This window comes from Schistocerca nitens, unplaced genomic scaffold, assembly GCF_023898315.1.
Source record: "Schistocerca nitens isolate TAMUIC-IGC-003100 unplaced genomic scaffold, iqSchNite1.1 HiC_scaffold_353, whole genome shotgun sequence".
NCBI classification, from domain to species: domain Eukaryota; kingdom Metazoa; phylum Arthropoda; class Insecta; order Orthoptera; family Acrididae; genus Schistocerca; species Schistocerca nitens.
In genome coordinates this window covers 350,946-371,776 of record NW_026045887.1, presented here as the reverse complement: position 1 = coordinate 371,776, position 20,831 = coordinate 350,946, and positions in this window count along the sequence as shown.

Sequence of the window (20,831 nt, the reverse complement as noted above, 5' to 3'; positions counted from 1 at the left end):
CTCCCGAGGAGATCCCGAATGTAACAGTAGAGAGATTCGAGCGCGCACGGAGGCTTTCAGACAGTCGTTCTTCCCGCGTAACATACGCGACTGGAACGGCAAAGGGTGGTAATGACAGTGGCACGTAAAGTGCCCTCCGCCACACACCGTTGGGTGGCTTGCGGCGTACAAATGTAGGAGGTCGGCTGTCGTGTGTGCTTGAAGGCAGATGCGGTGTGTCTGTCGTTGCGGACGGCGGTCAGCCCCCCTCGCGTAAGCGGCGAGGGGCGGCGGCGCTCGGTTGGCCGGTGCCGATGTTGCGCAGGCGGCGCCCGTTTTCTTTGCGGCGGGCAATTTTGTGAGAAACGGGCGCGAATGTTGGCGGGCGAGGTGGCCCGACGGCTGCGGGCCGATCGGGAAACGGTGGGAGGGCGATGGGGCGGCGGAGGTGCGTTTGCACGGCCGGCATCGCCGCACGCCTCCGCTTGTGTGGCTGTGGCGGCGGCCGCGCTGGCCGGGCTGGCGCGGCGACGGTGTGGCAGTTTTGCCGAAGGTTTGGCCATTGTGGCGGGTCGTCGGCTGGGGCTGTGGGGGCGGCATGTGGGCGGGGGCGGCGATTCTCGGCGGGCCGAGCCAGGCTGTAGCGCGCGGTAGCTGCAGTTTGGCCGTGGTTTGCGGCGCTGCCGTGGCGACTGGTTGGCGACTGTGGTGTGGCCGTGTGTAGCCCCATCCTCGGTGGTTTGAACGGCGCGGGTGGTTGCGGCGCAGGTTTGGGGCTGGTCCGCACAGGCTGTCGGACGTTGGGCGGTAGCAAGCGCGGGAGGCGCGGCGCGGCGGCGCGCAGAGTGGCGGCCGCTCTCTCGGCCGTCCGCGCCCGCCCGCGACACTGGCTGGGCCTGGCGGCGCGGCGGCTATTCTCTGCCGCCGTGCTTGCCGCCTGCCGCTCTCGCTCTCGCTCTCGTGTGCGTACGCGCGTCGTCCGTCGAAATAATGGCAGATCAGGCGGCTACGAACGAGACTGCTGCGGCACCCGCCGCCACCGGCACGACGAAGAAGGCCAAGTCTGCGGCGTCTGCGAAGAAGCCGCGCGCCAAGCCTGCGCACCCGCGCACCTCTGAGATGGTGACGGCCGCCATCAAGAGTCTGAAGGAGCGCGGCGGCTCGTCGCTGCAGGCGATCAAGAAGTACATTGCCGCGCACTACAAGCTGGACGCGGAGAAGCTGGCGCCCTTTATCAAGAAGTACCTCAAGTCGGCCGTCGTGGCTGGCGAGCTGGTGCAGACGAAGGGGAAGGGCGCGTCCGGCTCTTTCAAGCTTGCCGGCGCCGGCGGCGGGGCGGCCGAGGGCGGCAAGGCCCGTGCCGGCGGTGCGAAGAAGAAGCGCGCCGCTCCGGCCAGCAAGGAGAAGAAGGGCGCCCGTGCGGCCGGCGCAAAGAAGGCTGGTGGCGTGAAGGCGGCGACCGGTCGGAAGGCGGGCGCCGCCAAGAAGGCGTCTGCGGCGTCGGCGGCTCCCGCGGGTGCGAAGAAGGCGGCTGCGGCCAAGCCGGCCAAGGCCAAGTCGCCGTCGAAGGCGAAGAAGGCCGCCAAGGTTCCGACGAAGAAGCCGAAGGCGCCGCGCCCGAAGAAGGCGACGACGCCGTCTAAGGCGAAGGCGTCGCCCAAGAAGAAGAAGTGAAGTGAAGTAAAGTAAAGAAAGGAAAGGGGAAGGGCTGGCGCTTGACCCCGTCGTCCCCCACCCCCCTCCCCCGCGTCGTCTAGTGGCGCGCGATGGCACGGCTGCGCGCGGCCCAAAACGGCCCTTCTCAGGGCCATCAGAGGACGTCGGGAAGGCGTTGATTGTCGTGCCTGGCGCGTTGTGTTGTGTTGTTTGGGTGGCCGTGCGTGCATGCGCCGGTGTGTGTGTGTGTGTGTGTGTGTGTGTGTGGTTGGTTGATGTTTGTGTGGCGTTTCTGTATGACCCTTGTGGGTACTGTTTGCGTGCCGTGGTGGATGGATTGTGGGGCCGGTGGCGGTAGGCGGCGGCGCGCGGTAGCGGAGCGGTTGTGGCCGTTTTTTTGTTTTGTGTTTTGTATTTTGTGCGGCGGCCGACGGTTGGTTTCTCATGTTTCTGGAGACTCTGCTTGCTTTGCGGATGGCGCGTCTTGTTTTTGTGTGTGTGTGTCCTCTGTCTCTGAAAGGGAGACGTTGAGACGTGGAAGTGGCCGGCGGGAATTGGGAAGGCGCGGTGGCGCCTCGGAGACGGCGGCGGCCAGCCACCCGTGGGTGACGTCGTCCGGCTGTTTGTTTGTGTGTGTGTGTGTGTGTGTGTGTGTACTGAAGGGGGTGGGGTGTTGATGACGTCGAATGTGATTGTTGGCGAGAGCGGCTGTGGACGGGAGGGTGGGAATTGTGGTGGTTGTTTTAACGGGGCTAGAGAGAGAGGCTGGGCGGCAAGACCGACAAAAGTTTTGCTCGCGACGGAGAGATGTTAGTGGCCCTGAAAAGGGCCGTTTTTGTGTTGCGCGCGTGCGGTGCCGTGCCGCGGCTAAGCGGTTTAGGCGCGCTCGCCGCGGATGCGGCGCGCGAGCTGGATGTCCTTGGGCATGATGGTGACGCGCTTGGCGTGGATTGCGCACAGGTTGGTGTCTTCGAAGAGGCCGACGAGGTAGGCCTCGCTGGCCTCCTGCAGGGCCATGACTGCGGAGCTCTGGAAGCGCAGGTCGGTCTTGAAGTCCTGGGCGATCTCGCGCACTAGGCGCTGGAACGGCAGCTTGCGGATGAGCAGCTCTGTGCTCTTCTGGTAGCGCCTGATTTCTCGCAGGGCGACGGTGCCCGGCCTGTAGCGGTGGGGCTTCTTGACGCCGCCGGTGGCGGGCGCGCTCTTCCTCGCCGCCTTGGTGGCGAGCTGTTTGCGCGGCGCCTTTCCGCCGGTGGACTTGCGGGCCGTTTGCTTTGTGCGGGCCATAGCGGTTAGCGGTGCGTGCGGTAGCGAAGCGTCCGGTGCTGCCTTGACAACGGGCCCGCGCGGGCCCGCGCTGCGCTTATATGCCCTCGGTGCGCGTGGTGGGGGGAGGGCGGGCCAGAGTCTATATAGGGGGGCGGCGCGCGCTCACGGCGCACCGTAGCCGACTCGCTAGCGCCGGGTGAGGAGCTGCCGCTTGTGCTTTTTTTGCTTGAGGAGGAGGAAGAATGACAGGCCGCGGCAAGGGAGGAAAGGGGCTGGGGAAGGGTGGCGCCAAGCGGCACCGCAAGGTGTTGCGCGACAACATCCAGGGCATCACGAAGCCCGCCATCCGCCGCCTGGCTCGCAGGGGCGGCGTGAAGCGCATCTCTGGTCTGATCTACGAGGAGACCCGCGGAGTGCTGAAGGTGTTCCTGGAGAACGTGATCCGCGACGCGGTGACGTACACTGAGCACGCCAAGCGCAAGACTGTGACGGCCATGGACGTGGTGTACGCCCTGAAGAGGCAGGGGCGCACCCTGTACGGTTTCGGCGGTTAGGCAGGCAGCCGGTGTGCTGTGCTGTGGCCTTCCCGCGGCCGTGCCGTTGCCCGTGCTTGGTGGGAGAGACGAAAAACGGCCCTTTTCAGGGCCACCACACTGTTCGGAAATTGAAAAGTGCGAAAGGGTCTGTGTTGCCTGCCTGCCTCTGTGTTTGTTGTTGTTGTGCGCCTCTGTTGCTTTGCGTGCGTGCGTTCCGTTTGGAGATTCGACGTGACGTGTGTGTGTGATGGATGCGGGAGGGCGCGGCTGAGTCCGGTGTGTGCGTGGTTTGTTTGTGGCGCGGGCCGGGACCATCGATCGGATCAGCTGTTTGGTTTGGTTTGTGCTGTGCCTGTGTGTTTGGAGAGCGCGCGCGGCGGCCCCGCGTGTCGTCCGTCGTCGGGCCGTTACGCGCTGTGTGTGTGTCGCGCGCGCTCTTTTAATTATGAACATATTAACAATGATCACATCACATTATTGGTGTATTGATGTCGTTGTCGTTGTTTGGAACGCGACTGTGCGTGCAGGGGTGCAGAAAAAATGTGTGTGTGTGTTCGGCCACACGGGCTGTGGACAAGATGGCGGACGTGCGCCGGCGCCGGCTGCGAATGAATGACTGTGGACGTTGTTGTAAAGTGCGGCGAGGACGACGGAAACTTTGCTTTGGACGTAGGTTTGTGTGGTGGCCCTGAAAAGGGCCGATTGTTGTGAGGCGAGCCGGCAAGGCAAAGGCGCGTTTGCGTTTGCGTGCAGGGAGCACGCAAGCGCAGCGCCGCGGTCCCTGTTTAGGCCTTCTTCTCGGTCTTCTTTGGCAGCAGGACGGCCTGGATGTTGGGCAGGACACCACCCTGTGCGATGGTGACGCCCGACAAGAGCTTGTTGAGCTCCTCGTCGTTGCGGATGGCGAGCTGCAGGTGGCGCGGGATGATGCGCGTCTTCTTGTTGTCGCGGGCCGCGTTTCCGGCCAGCTCGAGCACCTCAGCCGCGAGGTACTCCATGACGGCGGCGAGGTAGACGGGCGCCCCGGCGCCGACGCGCTCGGCGTAGTTTCCCTTGCGCAGGAGGCGGTGGATTCTGCCGACCGGGAACTGGAGCCCAGCCCTGCTTGAGCGGGACTTTGACTTGCCCTTGACTTTGCCTCCCTTTCCGCGTCCGGACATGGCGTTTGGCTAGTGGCGTAAGCGTGAAACACGTAACCGTAACGGTGCGAGCCGCAGCGAGTCGAGCAGCGGAGTGCGTGCGTGTGCCGGCGGCGGCGGGGTGGGGGTCCCTTTATGGGCTCGGGTGCGGCGGCCGGTTGCGCGCGCGCCCCATTGGTCGGCGGCCGCAACAGGGCGAGCTGGTAAAGGTGCGGTGTTGCGGTAGCGGCGGGTGCCACTGTGTGGGGAGACGCTGACTAGAGCGGAGCGCTTGCTGCTTGTTGTTGTACGTTCGAGATGCCGCCCAAGACTAGCGGGAAGGCCGCCAAGAAGGCCGGCAAGGCGCAGAAGAACATTTCGAAGGGCGACAAGAAGAAGAAGCGCAAGAGGAAGGAGAGCTATGCCATCTACATCTACAAGGTGCTGAAGCAGGTGCACCCCGACACGGGCATCTCGTCGAAGGCGATGAGCATCATGAACAGCTTCGTGAACGACATTTTCGAGCGCATTGCGGCCGAGGCGTCTCGCCTGGCGCACTACAACAAGCGCTCGACCATCACGTCCCGCGAGATCCAGACGGCTGTGCGGCTCTTGCTGCCTGGCGAGCTGGCCAAGCACGCCGTGAGCGAGGGCACGAAGGCGGTGACCAAGTACACGAGCTCCAAGTAAGGAGGGGAGGTTGTTACTTCGGCTCTTGGAAGGAAGGAAGCTCCCTCCGTTGCGAGAGCGGCAAAACGGCCCTTTTCAGGGCCACCAAATTGCCTTTGCGGGAAGAGCGGAATTGTTTGTGTGTGTGTGTGTGTGTGTGTGTGTGTGAGAGGGGGGCGGCATAGCTACCCGGTTTGGTTGTGGTTGCGAGGCAGCTGGTGGTGTGGTCTCGAATGTGGTTGTGGTTACTGGGGTACGGCCGCGAGGGTTTGGTTGCCGCCGGTGTGACGTGGAATGCGTGCACGAGTCCTGGCGTGGTTGTTTGTCGACACATAGATAGATAGATAGATAGATAGATAGATAGATAGATAGGAGGTGTTGGTGCTGTCTGTGGCGCTGATTCATTTCTTTGTCTCCGTCTGCCCGGTTAGTCACGTGACTGCAATTGAAAGTCCTCGCGATTGATTGATTGTTGGCTGTCACCGTTACGGCCGTCTGCGGGTGTCTGTTGTCACATCATACATGATGGCGAGGGTGAAATGTTGTGTTGCCGTCGACTATTCCCTTTGCTGTACGGCGCGTTGGTGTGTTGGTTGACGTTTTAAATGGACGTGTCGTACTATCATGCATATCCATTACGATGTCGCCAAGAAATGTACGGGCGGGTGGGGTAGGCGACACGCACGGTTGCCCTTGATTTGTGATGATAGCCGTTTCTTGCAGTTTGACTGATGATTGATTGGACTGTTGTGCGCACGCACGTCATTCAAGGTGCACGTGTGTTCGGTTGAGTACAGTAAGCGTGAGGCTATGGGCGTACACGCGTTTCGTTGGTCTGTGTCCCCCGGTGTGAAATGGCAGGTGTGTCGGTGATGTGATCCGATCCGGCGGCTCTGAGTAACTGTCAATATCGGCGCGATACACCGGCGTCATGGCAACGTGTCGGTGTGAACACCAGTCGCACTGTGGCACCGTCGGCGCCGCGAACGGTGACGAAAGGCTGACCTTTGATCGGTCGAGTGTCGTGTCTGGGCAGAACGTGTGGAATGAGCAAAACTGTTGGGGACGGAAACAATGGTGGAGGAGGGGAACGGAAAGTAATAAAACAAACAAACAAAATGGAGAAGCAATCACCGGAAAACGAAGCAGGGAAAAACGGAGAGGCGCTGTCTATAGCAGCGGAACGTTCCCGTGCATTGCAGCCGCACTGAGAGGCGTTTACGGCGCGGCTGCAAGTGTCGGCCGTGGCGACGGCTGAATTGCATTGCCTTCCCGGATGAAAAAAAAAGCGTTCGCCGACATGGCTCGGAGGAGGAATCTATGAGAATGCCTTGCCCTTGCCTGCCGTTTCGTGTGCCCTCCTGTTGTGTACGCTGTTGTTGTCCGGTGTAGCGAAGGGTGTGTATGTAGGGGTGGGTGGGTGTGTGTGTGTGTGTTTAGAAGGTCGATAGCTGCCGTCACGGCAGTCAAAGGTGTCGCGAAAAAGTGTGTTAGCCGTGGTTGGTTGGTTGGTTTGTGTGTTTTAAAGAGAAGGGACGAGAGAGAGAGAGAGAGTGAAAGTAGGTGGAGAGAGAGTGCGTTGCGTGTTGCCTAACTGCGTCCGCGAATATGGCAGTAGTTGGTGGTGGGCGTGCCCTTGCATGTGGCCCGGAAGGCGTGTCCGTTTCGCGGTAGTGGCACCGCTGCTGGCATATTCGGGAGATGGGAGGGGGCGCGAAAGGAGAAAGGAGACGCGGAGGCTTTAAAGACGGGGAGGGCGCGTGTGGGTGGCTCGCGCTGCGCTCGGCGGTTGTGTTTGTGCAACAAATGTGTTGCCGGGAGGGGACCGTTGTTGTGGTGCGGTTGTAGCCGCAGACGCGGCCGGCAGTGAACGTGAGACGACGGGTGCGGGCCGGGGCGGCGCATGTCGCCGGTGCCATGCCTTTTAAGAGCCGCGCGGTCGGGGGTGTGCGCACCGTGTGTCGTGTTGCGAGACGGCAGCATTTGTGCTGCGTGGCGTGGCGTGGCGTGGCGTGGCGTGGCGTGGCGTGGCGTGGCGTGGCGTGGGGGCGAGGAGAGCGAGCCGCGCGGTGTGCTTGGGCGCCGGAGAATGGCACACTGCGCCTGCCCGTTGAGGAGGCCGATGGCCGTGGTGTGGTGGAAATGGAGCGCGTCGGACGTGCACCAATGGGAAAGAGAAACAAAGCGGCGACAACGAACGAAAGGGGGAGGGAGGCCATTGTGTCACATGCGGCGGTGGGAGGAAAAAGAAAAAACAAAAACAAAACAAAAAAAAAAAACAAGAAACAAAGACGTAAGAAAGAGGAGAAACAACAAGGACAATGAGTCGTGCGTTCGCGAGGGGGGTGCGCGTGTCACTCCGGTACGCGCAGTGCGGGAATAGAGGCAGCGTCGGCACGGAGAAGCAAGCAAGCAAGCAAGCAAGGAAGGAAGGAAGGAAGGAAGGACGCACGCGCGCTGCGGCGTTTGGCGCGGTTTGCGGCTGGCGCCTTTGGTGGCAACGGCCAGGACAAGCAGCGGTGTATGGTGGTGTGCGGGGCGGACAGGGGCGGCGGCGGTGGTGGCCTGGGAGGAGGCGAGGCGAGGCGGCGCCGACGGTGGCGTGTGGTACGGCGAAAACGGGACGGACGGCGGATGTTGGAGAGGCGCCGCGCACGCAGACACATGGAAGGAAGGAACGAACGAACGCAAGGGAACAAATGGAGGGGGCGAATGTGGAGATGCGGGCAGGCGGTGGTGTTTGTGGGCATGTGGTGGGGAGAAGGGCGGGGGCGGGAGGACAGAGGCGAGGCGACTGCTTGCGTGCTCGCCCGCTCGCTCGCGTGTCTTTTGTTTTTGTGTTTGTGTTTCCATCGTTTGGTCGCCTTGGAGCCTGTCGGTCCCGTCCGTGTGTGGCCACGCTTCGGGCGCGTGTATGTTTGTACGTTTCGTTTGTTCGTCTTCTGCAGCAGAGGCGGTGCGCGGCAGTGGGAACGCCTGCCTGGCGGCTGGGACGGCCAGCAAATGCGGTTGGATGGGCGGCCACAGCACCGCACCTGTGCCCAAGGAGGCGACGCTGGCGGCGGGGCCCCCTCGGATGCGGCCGGCTGGGGCTGTGTGCGCTGCCGCCGCCGCCGCCGCTGCTGCTGGTGCAGCAGCAACGACGACGAACAACGAGTAAGCAAGAAGAGGACGAAGCGGATGGCTGGTGGGTGAGTGCATTTAGGCGGTCGACAAGGCAGTGCGTGATGTGGCGTTGTGACGGGGGTTTGCTCACGTGGCCTCGTTGTGTCGATGCGCAGGAAGGTGAGATGCGGGCAGACGCAGACGCGTACAGAGAGACGAGCCCGGTCTGCAGCAGGATGTGGGGCGCGGCGCGCCGAGTGCAGAGCAGCGCGCGCCGCCTGGGCCGGGCTGGGCCCGCCCGGCGGCGGGCCGCGCTGTTGTCGCGGACGTGAGCGCCCCCTGGCGGGTGGTCGGAGGCGGCGCGGTGGACGTGTGTCCGGTTGGCCAGTGCACATTGCGAGTGGCTGGCTGGCGGTCGGCGGCGAGACGGGAGAGGAGGTATGTGTCGCGGGCGCCTTTGCTGCGCTGCGTCGTTGCGTGCCTGGGCGTGCGCCTGTCGACTGTGTGTGACTGTGTTGGGCGTTGTGCCACGTACGTGTGTGCTCGGCCGAAGGCGTCGGAAGAAAAAGAGAGAGAGAGACGGGCGGGGAAAGTGGGTCGGTGTGCGTGCGTCGCCCGTGATGCGATGATGTCGCGTCATGTCTTGTCTTTGCGAAACGGCTGCCGAGAGGTGTGTGGTGGCGAGCGGGAATGTGCGTTTGGTGGTTGCCGGCCGGCCGGCTGTTGTTGGTGGTTCCTCCTGTGGTTGTTTGTGCTGCTTTGATGGCAACGTGGAAGGACGCCGGTTTCCGTGCCTTGCGTGTGGTTGTGTCGACGGTGACTGGTTGGGGGTGTGCGCCGATGCACGTGCCATCATGTTGTCATGTTTGGGTCGTGAGTGTGTTTTTTGGCTGTGTTGTTGTGTACGGGAAGGGGGGGAGAGGCGGCGGCGGCGGGTGATAGTGCGTGCAGTAGTGCCGTTGCGACGGGCGTCGGGTGGAGCCGTGCGTAGTGGCGGTGGCGGAAAGGTGTAGGTTGCGGGAAGCGAGCCCGTCGCGTGTCGTTGTCGTCGTCGTCGTCGTCGTCGTCGACGGGGTCGCGTGCGCTGTGAATCGAGAGTGGCGGGAAAGGAGCAGCGTGCCGCTGTGTCGTGGTCGTTAGCAGAGGCCTGTGCTTGTCCGTTTGTTTTCTGTCGGACGCTTGGTGCGAGTTGTTTGTTTTGTTGCCGCCGCCGCGGTTGTTTTTGTTTGTCGGCTGTGCTGTGTCGGTGGGTCGGCGAGCTGTTTTGCGGTGCGTGAATGTGTTGGTGCAAAAGTGGCGGCGGCGTCATGGCTGCGACCGCGACGAGCCGCGGGCGCGCCATTGATGATGTTGAACACAGAGCGGCTGTGTGCAATGGGAGGCCTTGTGTACGGGTAGCGGTGTTGTCGTACGTGCATCCGGCCCGGTGCGGAAAGCGCCGTTGCGGTTGCGGGGTTGCCTCTGGTCGCGACGTGTGGTGCTCGGCTTTGTGGGTTTTGTGGTGCCCGTTTGGCCGGTGGGTGGTGTTTTTTGTGTGTTTTTGTTTTTGTTTTTTTTTTGTTGTGTGTGTGTGTGTGTGTGTGTGTGTGTGGTCGGTCTCTTTGGCGCTCGGTATATATCTGCCTCCTGCTCGGTCTTGCGGCGGTTTTGTCGACGTCGTCTGTAGTTTTTTTGCGGCTTGCCGACGACCGACCGACCGACCGACCGACCGACCGACCGACCGAACTACGACCTACCTGTGACAGCTACGTGTGGCGCCCGAAGGTGAACGTAACGTGACCTCGGCGCCCTTAGCCTAACCTAAGATGTCCGGCCGTAAGGTAGGTGCGGCCACCTGACGCCTCACGTCCGAACGCTTAACCTAACTTTGACGCCTAACCTAACTTTAACCCTTAACCTAACCCACGTCCAACCAACGTAACCTAACCTAACCCAAGCGACGCCAACCCTAACCTAAGGTGTTGTACAGTGCGAATGTCGAAGGCATGTTATAGTCGTAGGTGGAGAGCACTGCACGCAACAAGCGGCTACACGGGTAGCAGGGGTTGTGTGGCGTGGGCTGGGCGGTTTGTGTTAGGTTAGATGGCCTTGGGCAAGTACAGAAAGGGGGCAACAGCAGCCTCAACGGGTGCGGGGACCAAGCAGCAATCGGTATTGTTTGTCAACTGTCGAAGCTGCGTTGGTACAGTACCGGAACCGCAAGCGCTGACAGAGAAAGCACCGAAGCTCTGCAATCGTTATAAGGTACAGAAAGCTGGCTGACGCCAGGGATAAATTCTGCCGAAATTGTCACAAAGGTACGGACGGTGTTTTAGAAAGGCTCGATTGCATGCAACCGGTGGTGGTGTGTTCGTCGCTGTTTAGTAGTGGTTTTGATCCTGTAGTGAAGTAGAAGTGGGTGGTTCCTGTGAAATATTGTGGGTGGAGGTTACACTCAACAACCGAGCTAGGTTTAATAATAATTGGCTCCTTTGACCGACCTCCCGACGCAGCAGCATTAGTGGCAGAACAACGGAGAGACGGATTTGGAAACACATTTCACATACATTTTCCTCAGCATGTTAGGGTCTTAGGTGGAGATTTCAATGTACCCGATATAGACTGGGACACTCAGATGATGTTCAGGACGGGTGGTTGGGGGACAGAGAGCATCGAGTGACATTATACTGAGTGCACTGTCCGAAAAGTACCTCGAGCAAAATGAACAGAGAACCGACTCGTGGAGATGACATCGTGGACCTACTGATGACAAACAGACCCGAACGTGTTTCGACTCTGTATGTGCAGAACAGGGACGCAGTGATCATAAGGCCGTTGCAGGGAGGACGGTGTATCTGTTTGGCTAGCAAGAGTAATAGAAGGCAGATTTCCAGACGACCTGACAGATGAAAACGCAAATGCCTGTTCCGACACTGACAATGTTGAGTGTTCATGGAGAAAGTGCAAGGCAATGGTAAAAATGCGTTTTTAGACAGGTACGTGCCGAGTGTAGAACTGTGAGGGATGGGAAAAAAAACCCACCGTGGTATACTACTACAACAACAACAACGTTAGGAAACTATTGCGAAAGCAAAGAGAGCTTCACCCAAAGTTTAAAACGCAGCCAAAATCCTCCGAGACAAACGGGAAGCTAAACGATGTCAAAGTGAGCGTAAGGAGGGCTATGCGTGAAGCGTTCAGTGAATTCGAAAGTAGAACAAACCCTATGTACCGACCGACGTTGACAGAAAATGCTAGGACGTTGCGGTCTTGCGTTGAATCGGTAAGTGGCTCGAAACAGCATATCCAGACACTCCGGCATGGCGATGGCATTGAAACAGAGGATGACACGCGTAAAGCTGTGGTGAAATACCTAAGCACCTGTTTCCAAAGCTGTTTCACAGAGGACGGACCGCACTCTGCAGTTCCGTCTTCTAAATGCTCGCACGAACGAGAAACTGGCTGACATCGAAGTAAGTGTCCAAGGAGGAATGGGAAAGTCCGCCGGACCCGACGGGATTACCAATTCGCGATTCCTACACAGGGTACGCGAAACAACCTGCCCCCCTCCTAACAGCCGTGTACCGCAAGTCTCTGGAGAGGAAGGGAGGGTTCCAAATGATTGGAAAAGAGCACAGGTAGTCCCAGTCGTCGAGCAGATGCGCAAAACCATAGACCCATATCTCTGACGTCGATGTGTTGTAGAACATGTTGTTTGCTCGAGTATCATGTCGTTTGTGGAAACTCCAGAGTCTACTATGTAGGAATCAACATGGATTCCGGAAACAGCGATCGTGTGTGAGACCCGGCTCGCTTTATTTGCCCATGAGACCCAGAAAGCTCCCAGGTGGATGCCATTGTCCTTGACGTCCGGAAGGCGTTCGAGACAGCTCCGCACCGTCGCCTGATCAACGACGTAAGAGTCTACAGAATATCAGACCAACTGTGTGGCTGGATTGAAGAGATGTCAGCAGACGGAACACAGCATGTTGTTATCGATGGAGAGACAGACGTCTACAGACGTTAAAGTAACCCCTGGCGTGCCACGGGGGAGTGTTATGGGACCATTGCTTTTTCACAATTCACATCATATAAATGACCTAGTAGATAGTGGCGGACGTTCCATGCGTCGTTTCGCGGATGATGCTGTATGTAGTATACAGAGAGGTTGCAGGACGATCGGCAGCGGATAGGCACCCGGTGCAGGGGGAGTGGCAACTGTCCCCTTAACATAGACAAATGTAATGTATTGCGAATATACAGAAAGAAGGATCCTTTACTGTGTGATTGATTATATGATAGCGGGACAAACACTGGTAGCTGTGACGTCTGTAAAATATGTATCTGGGAGTAGGCGTGCGGAATGATTTGGAAGTGGAATGATGATCAGATAAAAGTAAATTGTTGGTAAGGCGGGTACCAGGTTGAGATGCATTGGGAGAATGCTTAGCAAAAACAAAAAAATGTAGTCCATCAACAAAGGAGGTGGCTTACAGAAACACGCGTTCGACCGACCCATACGTGAGTGTTGCCCACCAGTGTGGGACCCGTAGCAGGTCGGGTTGACGGAGGAAGATAGAGAAAGATCCAACGTTTTCGTCACAGGGGTATGTGGTAACCGTGATAGCGTTACGGAGATGGCTAAGTGGCAGACTCTGCAAGGGAGGCGCCCTGCATCGCGGTGTAGCTTGCTCGCCAGGTTTTTCTCGAGAGGGTGCGTTTCCGGATGAGGTATCGAACATATTGCTTCCCCGTACGTATATACCTCCCGAGGAGATCCCGAATGTAACAGTAGAGAGATTCGAGCGCGCACGGAGGCTTTCAGACAGTCGTTCTTCCCGCGTAACATACGCGACTGGAACGGCAAAGGGTGGTAATGACAGTGGCACGTAAAGTGCCCTCCGCCACACACCGTTGGGTGGCTTGCGGCGTACAAATGTAGGAGGTCGGCTGTCGTGTGTGCTTGAAGGCAGATGCGGTGTGTCTGTCGTTGCGGACGGCGGTCAGCCCCCCTCGCGTAAGCGGCGAGGGGCGGCGGCGCTCGGTTGGCCGGTGCCGATGTTGCGCAGGCGGCGCCCGTTTTCTTTGCGGCGGGCAATTTTGTGAGAAACGGGCGCGAATGTTGGCGGGCGAGGTGGCCCGACGGCTGCGGGCCGATCGGGAAACGGTGGGAGGGCGATGGGGCGGCGGAGGTGCGTTTGCACGGCCGGCATCGCCGCACGCCTCCGCTTGTGTGGCTGTGGCGGCGGCCGCGCTGGCCGGGCTGGCGCGGCGACGGTGTGGCAGTTTTGCCGAAGGTTTGGCCATTGTGGCGGGTCGTCGGCTGGGGCTGTGGGGGCGGCATGTGGGCGGGGGCGGCGATTCTCGGCGGGCCGAGCCAGGCTGTAGCGCGCGGTAGCTGCAGTTTGGCCGTGGTTTGCGGCGCTGCCGTGGCGACTGGTTGGCGACTGTGGTGTGGCCGTGTGTAGCCCCATCCTCGGTGGTTTGAACGGCGCGGGTGGTTGCGGCGCAGGTTTGGGGCTGGTCCGCACAGGCTGTCGGACGTTGGGCGGTAGCAAGCGCGGGAGGCGCGGCGCGGCGGCGCGCAGAGTGGCGGCCGCTCTCTCGGCCGTCCGCGCCCGCCCGCGACACTGGCTGGGCCTGGCGGCGCGGCGGCTATTCTCTGCCGCCGTGCTTGCCGCCTGCCGCTCTCGCTCTCGCTCTCGTGTGCGTACGCGCGTCGTCCGTCGAAATAATGGCAGATCAGGCGGCTACGAACGAGACTGCTGCGGCACCCGCCGCCACCGGCACGACGAAGAAGGCCAAGTCTGCGGCGTCTGCGAAGAAGCCGCGCGCCAAGCCTGCGCACCCGCGCACCTCTGAGATGGTGACGGCCGCCATCAAGAGTCTGAAGGAGCGCGGCGGCTCGTCGCTGCAGGCGATCAAGAAGTACATTGCCGCGCACTACAAGCTGGACGCGGAGAAGCTGGCGCCCTTTATCAAGAAGTACCTCAAGTCGGCCGTCGTGGCTGGCGAGCTGGTGCAGACGAAGGGGAAGGGCGCGTCCGGCTCTTTCAAGCTTGCCGGCGCCGGCGGCGGGGCGGCCGAGGGCGGCAAGGCCCGTGCCGGCGGTGCGAAGAAGAAGCGCGCCGCTCCGGCCAGCAAGGAGAAGAAGGGCGCCCGTGCGGCCGGCGCAAAGAAGGCTGGTGGCGTGAAGGCGGCGACCGGTCGGAAGGCGGGCGCCGCCAAGAAGGCGTCTGCGGCGTCGGCGGCTCCCGCGGGTGCGAAGAAGGCGGCTGCGGCCAAGCCGGCCAAGGCCAAGTCGCCGTCGAAGGCGAAGAAGGCCGCCAAGGTTCCGACGAAGAAGCCGAAGGCGCCGCGCCCGAAGAAGGCGACGACGCCGTCTAAGGCGAAGGCGTCGCCCAAGAAGAAGAAGTGAAGTGAAGTAAAGTAAAGAAAGGAAAGGGGAAGGGCTGGCGCTTGACCCCGTCGTCCCCCACCCCCCTCCCCCGCGTCGTCTAGTGGCGCGCGATGGCACGGCTGCGCGCGGCCCAAAACGGCCCTTCTCAGGGCCATCAGAGGACGTCGGGAAGGCGTTGATTGTCGTGCCTGGCGCGTTGTGTTGTGTTGTTTGGGTGGCCGTGCGTGCATGCGCCGGTGTGTGTGTGTGTGTGTGTGTGTGTGTGGTTGGTTGATGTTTGTGTGGCGTTTCTGTATGACCCTTGTGGGTACTGTTTGCGTGCCGTGGTGGATGGATTGTGGGGCCGGTGGCGGTAGGCGGCGGCGCGCGGTAGCGGAGCGGTTGTGGCCGTTTTTTTGTTTTGTGTTTTGTATTTTGTGCGGCGGCCGACGGTTGGTTTCTCATGTTTCTGGAGACTCTGCTTGCTTTGCGGATGGCGCGTCTTGTTTTTGTGTGTGTGTGTCCTCTGTCTCTGAAAGGGAGACGTTGAGACGTGGAAGTGGCCGGCGGGAATTGGGAAGGCGCGGTGGCGCCTCGGAGACGGCGGCGGCCAGCCACCCGTGGGTGACGTCGTCCGGCTGTTTGTTTGTGTGTGTGTGTGTGTGTGTGTGTACTGAAGGGGGTGGGGTGTTGATGACGTCGAATGTGATTGTTGGCGAGAGCGGCTGTGGACGGGAGGGTGGGAATTGTGGTGGTTGTTTTAACGGGGCTAGAGAGAGAGGCTGGGCGGCAAGACCGACAAAAGTTTTGCTCGCGACGGAGAGATGTTAGTGGCCCTGAAAAGGGCCGTTTTTGTGTTGCGCGCGTGCGGTGCCGTGCCGCGGCTAAGCGGTTTAGGCGCGCTCGCCGCGGATGCGGCGCGCGAGCTGGATGTCCTTGGGCATGATGGTGACGCGCTTGGCGTGGATTGCGCACAGGTTGGTGTCTTCGAAGAGGCCGACGAGGTAGGCCTCGCTGGCCTCCTGCAGGGCCATGACTGCGGAGCTCTGGAAGCGCAGGTCGGTCTTGAAGTCCTGGGCGATCTCGCGCACTAGGCGCTGGAACGGCAGCTTGCGGATGAGCAGCTCTGTGCTCTTCTGGTAGCGCCTGATTTCTCGCAGGGCGACGGTGCCCGGCCTGTAGCGGTGGGGCTTCTTGACGCCGCCGGTGGCGGGCGCGCTCTTCCTCGCCGCCTTGGTGGCGAGCTGTTTGCGCGGCGCCTTTCCGCCGGTGGACTTGCGGGCCGTTTGCTTTGTGCGGGCCATAGCGGTTAGCGGTGCGTGCGGTAGCGAAGCGTCCGGTGCTGCCTTGACAACGGGCCCGCGCGGGCCCGCGCTGCGCTTATATGCCCTCGGTGCGCGTGGTGGGGGGAGGGCGGGCCAGAGTCTATATAGGGGGGCGGCGCGCGCTCACGGCGCACCCGCACCGAGAGCGGCCTGAGCTGGCGAGGTGAGCGCATCGCTGGTGTTGCGCGCTTCGCTTACTCGGCCGTTGAGAGCTCGTGAAGAGGTTTTCTGTGCTGTGGGCGCTGCGGAAAGCAAATTGTCGTGCGTTGTTTTGACAACGCGTGCAAATTGTCGTGTTCCGCGCCTCGCAGTATGGGGAAGAAGCGTGCGCAAGGGAAACCTGCCGCTACGAAGGGTCCTTCGGTTGTGCAACTCACTGAGTCTGCCGACCGTGCAAGGAACTCTAGAGAAGACGAGTCGCGGCCTGTCCCCCCTTTGTATGTCAAGTGCAAAGGCGGGTGGACAGCGCTGTTCGACACCATGACGAGCTGCGCTCGGAACGAGGTGGTCTACGAGTCTGTCGATACAGACTCGCTGATCTGCGTTCGAGCCGCAAACGTGGCCGACCACAGGGCGATCAAGGTCGCAGTGGCCGACCACATCGTCGACGCGCCGCCGGCGCGAGAGAAGGCACCTTCCGTAGGAAGGGTGAAGACGACTAAGGCACTCCTCAGGGGGTTGCCTTGGTGCTGTGACGAGGCAGCGGTCCGGGAAGGGCTGCTGCGAGCCGGGTTTGGTAGTGCAGCCGCAAGGTTGCACAACCGAACCAACAAGAAGAGGGCGCCGCTCTATGCCGTGACCGTGCAAACGGTCGACGGCGGGAGTGACATCTTCGACTTGCGGAAGTTGCTGGGCTTCCCGGTTACGACGGAGGCTCTCCCGACCGCCATGGATCCTCAGCCCCAGTGCTTCAGGTGCCAGGGCGAGGGCCATGTAGCGAAGTATTGCCGCAACGCGGCGCGGTGCGTCAAGTGCTCAGGTGAGCACGACAGCCGCGCCTGCGACCGCGGCAGCAACGCTCTGCCGACTTGTGTCCGGTGTGGCGGCCCGCACGTCGCCAGTTGGCGCGGCTGTGCGGCTTTCTCAAGCCGCAGCCGTGCCGGGGGCGGCGAAGCGGCCGCGGCCGCACCGACGCAGCAGCAGAAGAGAAGACGACGTCGGAAACGACGTAGGGCGCAGAACAGCCCGGCGCAGCTGAGGGACGGCGCAGCAGCAGATCCACCTGCCAGGGGCAGGGACGGCCGCTCGGAAACGGGCAGCCAGGACGCAGCCCGCCTTCCTGCGAAGAGATGTGACCTCGAACTCGGCACCGCCGTGAAGGAGGCCACAGCAGCCCTCAAAGCCGTAATGGCGGCGGAGAGGGCTGCCTTCGCAGCCGCCGTGGCTGCAGAGAAGGAAGAGGCCTTGAGGCAACTGCGAGCAGTTTTCGCCCAAGGCCTCAGTGCAGTCGTACCCGCGAACACTCCTGCGACCTCGCAGAAGGAAGTTCGCGCCCCTATCCCTGCTTTTGTTCCAGCAGCACCGCAGGTGAGAGGCGCAGGGAAGACAACCACCGCCCCAGAGGAGCCGGTGGCGACGCCGCCCGCTGCGGGATACGACCCCAAGGCAGCCGTCATCGCGCAAGCGCGAGCGAACGGCGTGCATATCTCCGACGCTGAAGCGGCGCAGATCGCTGGAAGAGTGGAGCACTTCACAGCTGCAGTGCAGAAGGGCTGCGCCGTGCAGTAGAGGAGGACGCTGTAGCCGATCGCCGTCGTTCTGCGCCAGCCTGATGAAGCTGCACCAAGTCACTGACGACAAGGCGCAGCAGAGGGCCTAACAGCAGCGCATGCGTTGCCGCGCCGAACTTTTTATGTTACAGGGAGGAAGCCACTGCGGCCGGCCCAGGAGACCACAAGCCAGCCCAGCCGCAGCACCGGCCTGACCCAGCTAACGACCACGCAGTACATAGGTAACGTTGCACGATACCTCACGCTAACCACCCCTCACCTTGCATGCTCTGTCGCAGCTAGCAAGCCGCTACTGCCCTTACCACCCGTCCTACTGTCGCAGAGGTTTTTTTCCCTTGGCGCTGGCCTTGGCACTTTTTTTCCTCTGCTCTTAAAACCGCTACCCTTCGATCGTTTTCGACCACTACTATCTCCTGATGGACCATGTTAATGAGTAGTCTTACCCAGACGCATGGATAACATCACAGCCTGCATCCTGTGACGCCTGATTCAAACTAACATGCTTACGGAGGTGACAGTAAAACTTTTGTGTTGGTCACCACGTTGGTGCGGGCGTGGAGGGGCCCCATCCTTTATAAAATAGCTCACGGCGCACCGTAGCCGACTCGCTAGCGCCGGGTGAGGAGCTGCCGCTTGTGCTTTTTTTGCTTGAGGAGGAGGAAGAATGACAGGCCGCGGCAAGGGAGGAAAGGGGCTGGGGAAGGGTGGCGCCAAGCGGCACCGCAAGGTGTTGCGCGACAACATCCAGGGCATCACGAAGCCCGCCATCCGCCGCCTGGCTCGCAGGGGCGGCGTGAAGCGCATCTCTGGTCTGATCTACGAGGAGACCCGCGGAGTGCTGAAGGTGTTCCTGGAGAACGTGATCCGCGACGCGGTGACGTACACTGAGCACGCCAAGCGCAAGACTGTGACGGCCATGGACGTGGTGTACGCCCTGAAGAGGCAGGGGCGCACCCTGTACGGTTTCGGCGGTTAGGCAGGCAGCCGGTGTGCTGTGCTGTGGCCTTCCCGCGGCCGTGCCGTTGCCCGTGCTTGGTGGGAGAGACGAAAAACGGCCCTTTTCAGGGCCACCACACTGTTCGGAAATTGAAAAGTGCGAAAGGGTCTGTGTTGCCTGCCTGCCTCTGTGTTTGTTGTTGTTGTGCGCCTCTGTTGCTTTGCGTGCGTGCGTTCCGTTTGGAGATTCGACGTGACGTGTGTGTGTGATGGATGCGGGAGGGCGCGGCTGAGTCCGGTGTGTGCGTGGTTTGTTTGTGGCGCGGGCCGGGACCATCGATCGGATCAGCTGTTTGGTTTGGTTTGTGCTGTGCCTGTGTGTTTGGAGAGCGCGCGCGGCGGCCCCGCGTGTCGTCCGTCGTCGGGCCGTTACGCGCTGTGTGTGTGTCGCGCGCGCTCTTTTAATTATGAACATATTAACAATGATCACATCACATTATTGGTGTATTGATGTCGTTGTCGTTGTTTGGAACGCGACTGTGCGTGCGTGGAGGGGTGCAGAAAAAATGTGTGTGTGTGTTCGGCCACACGGGCTGTGGACAAGATGGCGGACGTGCGCCGGCGCCGGCTGCGAATGAATGACTGTGGACGTTGTTGTAAAGTGCGGCGAGGACGACGGAAACTTTGCTTTGGACGTAGGTTTGTGTGGTGGCCCTGAAAAGGGCCGATTGTTGTGAGGCGAGCCGGCAAGGCAAAGGCGCGTTTGCGTTTGCGTGCAGGGAGCACGCAAGCGCAGCGCCGCGGTCCCTGTTTAGGCCTTCTTCTCGGTCTTCTTTGGCAGCAGGACGGCCTGGATGTTGGGCAGGACACCACCCTGTGCGATGGTGACGCCCGACAAGAGCTTGTTGAGCTCCTCGTCGTTGCGGATGGCGAGCTGCAGGTGGCGCGGGATGATGCGCGTCTTCTTGTTGTCGCGGGCCGCGTTTCCGGCCAGCTCGAGCACCTCAGCCGCGAGGTACTCCATGACGGCGGCGAGGTAGACGGGCGCCCCGGCGCCGACGCGCTCGGCGTAGTTTCCCTTGCGCAGGAGGCGGTGGATTCTGCCGACCGGGAACTGGAGCCCAGCCCTGCTTGAGCGGGACTTTGACTTGCCCTTGACTTTGCCTCCCTTTCCGCGTCCGGACATGGCGTTTGGCTAGTGGCGTAAGCGTGAAACACGTAACCGTAACGGTGCGAGCCGCAGCGAGTCGAGCAGCGGAGTGCGTGCGTGTGCCGGCGGCGGCGGGGTGGGGGTCCCTTTATGGGCTCGGGTGCGGCGGCCGGTTGCGCGCGCGCCCCATTGGTCGGCGGCCGCAACAGGGGTAAAACCAAGGCCGGACACACCGAGGGCGACATATGCGGAAGTGGTTTCTCCTCCGAGGAACCATGAAAGCGTGGCCCAATCATCACAACACCAGACACTATCACGAGAACAACACCGGGAAACACACAGCATCAACGACCAGGTCCACCATGATGGAGGAAGCTCTAGGGAACCCCACACACACTCCCCCCCCATGGATCAGTTGTTAGGCGTAATGGTGCAGACCATGAACCTCGTCATGGAAATGATGAAGGAATTCAGGGAAGCCCAGAAGCAGAACACACAGATCCTCGTCGCCCTTCAGGCAACAGTCCAGCAGTCGCTCCCCTCTGCGACTTCCTCAGCAGTTTCAAAACCCCATCATGGATAGACGACCAAACATCCATGGCCTGACAATGTGCGTCTTTAACGCAGACGGCATTGTTAACCAAGAGGTCGAGTTCAGAGAACTCATGAAGGAGTTCTCCATCGACATATGCATGATGGGGGAAACCCACTTAAAACCGGGAACAAAAGCGACAGTCCCCAACTATGTTAGCTATCGCAAAGACAGGCCAACCCATGGCGGTGGAGTGGCCATATACATAAAAAGAGGGATCCCCCACCACCAGGTATTCTTACCAGCTACCAATAAAATCGAAGCAGTGGCAGTGGAAGTAGCCACTGCCACTGGACCCCTAACAATCGTTGCAATCTACCGACCCCCACAAGACCAGATAGATGAGGAAGACATAGCTACTCTAGGGCAAATTGAAGGCAAACTCATAATAGGGGGCGACTTCAATGC